Source organism: Triticum aestivum, chromosome 3A (genome assembly GCF_018294505.1).
Source record: "Triticum aestivum cultivar Chinese Spring chromosome 3A, IWGSC CS RefSeq v2.1, whole genome shotgun sequence".
NCBI classification, from domain to species: Eukaryota; Viridiplantae; Streptophyta; class Magnoliopsida; order Poales; family Poaceae; genus Triticum; species Triticum aestivum.
Window position 1 is genome coordinate 44,485,141 of NC_057800.1, and position 4,445 is coordinate 44,489,585.

Sequence of the window (4,445 nt, forward strand, 5' to 3'; positions counted from 1 at the left end):
ATATTGGTGTGTATGATAGATGTGCATGGAATTGCATGGATTTAAGAGTCCGGATTTGAGATATGTGAATGTCGGGCACTAGATATGAGGGGTCGTCCGGATGCGTCCACCGGCATGCCCGGACGCATCCGCGGACATAAAGGGTGACGGATTTGCCAAGTCCGGCGGTAGATGCTCTGAGAGTGTCAAAGTAAAATGATTTTTGTTTTTTGTGGTTTCTGCTTTTTGTAGATTTTTTTGTCCGACTAGGTTTATCGATTGATCCACAAGCTCTACAAAATTGACGCACGAGTTAGTACTGTTTGAGGCATGGGTTAGTACATTTTTAAGCACAAATTTCATTTAAAAAATTCATGGAAACCTATCAATATGAAGTCTAGTTTTAAAAATCTTGACGCAAGGAACGCATTTGTGAAACGGTTCATTATTTGAACGCATGGTTCGAGAGATAAGTTGTTTTTAAAGTTGAATCTAACAAAAAAACAAAAATAAACCTGCTCACCTCTCCTCACATTGGAAGAAATCCATAAAATCTCTCTAATTGCGACAGATGGCTCACGAGATAATTGCATCTATACTCTTCGTAGTCGCTGGCAACGTCCAACTTGGTCTTGGAGGTTGCAAAGTGCTCCAATACAGTCCCGGTACATGAAAATACGTGATCAATACGGTTCCTGAAGTTGAAACGTCAGTCCTGGATCTACACGCCACCGTCCACACCAAACAAATATGGGGTCATTTGTATCGTTCTTTCTTCCTAGCGAAGAAAGAGGCGATCTCGCCTGCGCCGCTACCATGGAGTTCCTCCACGACCGTCCTCCGGCGGCTCCCCTCTGCTGACGACCTCGGTCGTCGAGGTCGTCGGTGGTGAGGGGGGTCGCCGGATCCATGATTGTGGATCGTTTTAGGTCAAAGTAGCTTAGTTTTTTAGACTGTTCATCGTCTTGGCTTCGGTGGCGGCAATGGAGGCGCTGGATAAAATTTCTTCAGATCATACTCCAATGAGGCGATTGGTCCTATGGTTGGCGATGGATCTGAAATCTAATCTGTTCAAGTAAGGATGGTGTGGCGGCGGCATCCTTGTGGTGGACCTGCGTCCTCGGGCTCTGCCGTTGCGACGGCGTCCTCTCCATCGCCGTCGCGGAGCTTGGGAGGTAGTGTAGAAGCGGATGCAGATTGTGGTATGCATCGACGGCATCTGGAAGATGGTGGATCGTCTACTGGGTTCGTGGTACGTGCATGACAGGTATGGTTTCCTCCTCCGACATCTTAGTCATGTGGGGGTGCTTGATCTGGAGTTTGATGGCGCGCCCGGGTGTTGCCTAGTCTGATTCGTTCAACGGTAATGGTTTCGACTTTGGCGCGCCACCTTGGAGGTCCGCAAAGCTGTTTATCAGCGATGGAGCCGCATCGAGCTCGGGTGTGGAGGTGATCCGTCATTAATCCCTTTGGTGGCTGCTGTGGTGGTGCCAGAGGCAGGTGACGGACGTTGGTGTCAAGCTTAGAGGTTTCTTTGGTCTTGTTTGTAATTTTACTTTTTCGCTGTTGTTTCTTTGTGTAAAGGCTAGCGTTCTGCTATTTGTTCAGTTTTGCCAGGTTGGTACGTACGTGGCTTGTACTATGATCATTATGTTATAAATAAGACACGTATTACCATGCAAAAAAAATCTACACGTTGTATACGTATTCTTCCTTATGACACATCAGCACGAGGCCACGTCTGCTGGGACCCATATGTCAATGGGGGTGAGAAATAATAAAAAGAAAAATGTGGGTTGGCAGGTTTCGATCCCGCGCGCAGGACGCCACACAAAGCCCTTCTTCTGTCGTCATGTATCCGACTCCAACGTCGACATGTGCCAACTTCTACCATGTGTTGTTTCTGTGGGAGGACGGAAGGAATCGAGCACTCGCTGTTGTTTTGCCCTTTTGCTTATGAGATCTGGTCGCAAGTGAAGCAATCCTTCGACATCAAGCTACGGTGGTTCAACTTCTCTTTGCCAAAGCAGTGGCTGTTTGATTTCCTCTCTCGTTCCTCGGATCAGCAGGCTACGGTCATGGCTGTTACTATATGGCATATTTGGGAGGCGCGGAACTCTGTTCGGAACAATGAAGATGAGCCACATCTTGTCCGTACCGTTTTTAAGATAAAAGCTTATGTTGATTTGATCTCCCGGCATCTATACAAACCGGGTTGATTTGATCTCCCGGCATCTATACAAACCGGATCTTGTGCATAGGCGTGAGAGCATTGCCTCAAGTACCTCTTGGTCTCCGCCGCCGCCGGGTTCTGTATTATTCATGTGTGATGCCGCGATCTTCTCTGAGCTAAGTAAGTTTGGTGCAGGTGTGGTTGCTCTCAACTCTGATGGACAATTTGTTATTGCATGTAGAGAAGCCAATTATGGAAGCCTTGAACCTGAATTAGCTGAGGCATGTGGCCTTCATCGAGCAGTTAACCTTGCACGTGAGATGGGACGTGATTCGGTGATATTCACCTCCGACTGCCTCTCTTTGGTGCAGAGAATCAATTCCCATGTTTGCGATCGCTCACTCGTTGGTGATGTGGTCTTGGAGATCAAAGACGGCATGTCGAATACTCTAATTTCTCGGGTCAAGTTTATTCGTTGGCAGTCTAATGTTTTAGCTCATAATTTACCTAAGTCGTGTTTGAGCTGTAATGGTCTTTGTGTTTTCACTTCTACTTCGGAATGTATTCGAGAGACTCTTTGTAATTATGTTGCTTGATTATAAAGTGCCGACGTTTTCTCGAGAAAAAAAGCCCTTCTTCTGTTTACTCCAGGGATGTATGGCTTATTATATAAATCGTGTTGTCTTTTCCGCTGTAGCACGCACAGATTTTTTTTTTTGCGTGCTAGGGAATTAAGCTGGTAGTAGTATTTTTTTGCAAAAAAACATTAGTATTTGCTAGTACTAATAAGATGCACATGGTTTCGATCCTAAAAAGATGCACATGGTTTCGAACCATGTTTTCTTTTCTTTTTCGTTTTGTCTGTTTATTTTCTTTTTCCTTTTCTTTCTTTTTTGTTTATTTTAAGTTTTAAAAATTAAAATAATGCCTAAAGTGTTCAACATTTGTTAGCGCTTTCAAAACTAGTTCAACTTTTTTTAACAAATCACATTTTTCGAAAATTGTTTGAAGTTTCAAAAATTGGTCACAGTATACAAAAAATATTAGAAGTTTTCAAAAGTGTTTCCATTTCCAATTTTTTGTTCACGCATTCAAAAATTAGTTGTAATTTTTTATTTTTTGGATTTTCAAATTGTTCTCAGTTATATATTCTTGTTCTAAATTTCAAAATTTGTTCAACAATTTAAAAAATGTTCCCCTTTTCAAAAAAATGATCTATAATTTAAACTAATGTTAGTGTTTTCAACGAACTTTTGTTCAACAAGTCTTTTTCCATGTATTTGTCTTTTTTGTATCTATCACATGCAAGCACGTATATTGATGAAATTGTGCACAGTTATATTACACTACTATACATGGATATACATAAAATTTTGGAATTTGTCAGGCAGTAAAAATCCATCTTTTTTTTACTTAAAAATAGCAGGCGCAATGTGCCCGTGCTCCAAAGCCATTATTCGGAACATGTTGAGCTATTCTACAAGAAATGATTTATTCCGCGTCTATCCTAGCATGCATGCAACACTCCAGCCGGTGGCTCACGTAGCATGCATGCGTTTTATGTTTTTTGAGAGAACTTCTGTTGCGTTTGTTGTAACGTAAGTACGCGTGTGCTGCCGCCTCTCCTCTCGTTGTAATTCTATTTAATCATCTGGGCCGTAGTTTTAAAATAAATAAATAAAAACAGGCACGTCCAGCCAAAAAAATACTGTATACTCAGATTTCTTATAGATCCTCAAAAAAATATAGATTTCTTATACAAACAACTTCTATAAAAAGGGCACATCTCTCCAAAAATCCAAATCGGTGCCCAGGCTCATCTGCTCCCGGTAAGAAAAAAAATTCAAAACAAATACTAGAAAAATTCAAAAAAATCCAAATTTTTTTGTGTGGTATATAATTTGATGCGTGAAGTCCGCTCCAAATTTCAACTCTCGGCAAAAAAGACAAATCGGGTTAAAACAGTGTGTGAACAGTAAACTTTTTACAGACCCTGATTTTGTCTTTTCTGCAGAGAGCTGCTCAAATGTCCAAATGAGTTGAAATTTGCAGCGACCCTCACGCATCAAATTATCTACCACCCAAAAAAATTGGAATTTTTTGAATTTTTTTATTATTTGTTTTGATTTTTTTCGTCAGCGCAGGTGCAGCTGAGCCTGGGTACAGAAACCACAAGCACGGACGTTGTTTGTTAGTTGGCACACGGAGCCCCGGTGCGGAGGTCGCGGGTTCGAAACAGCGAAACCCCTTTTGCTCTTCTTTTATACTGCAATTATAACTCTCAAACTATTTC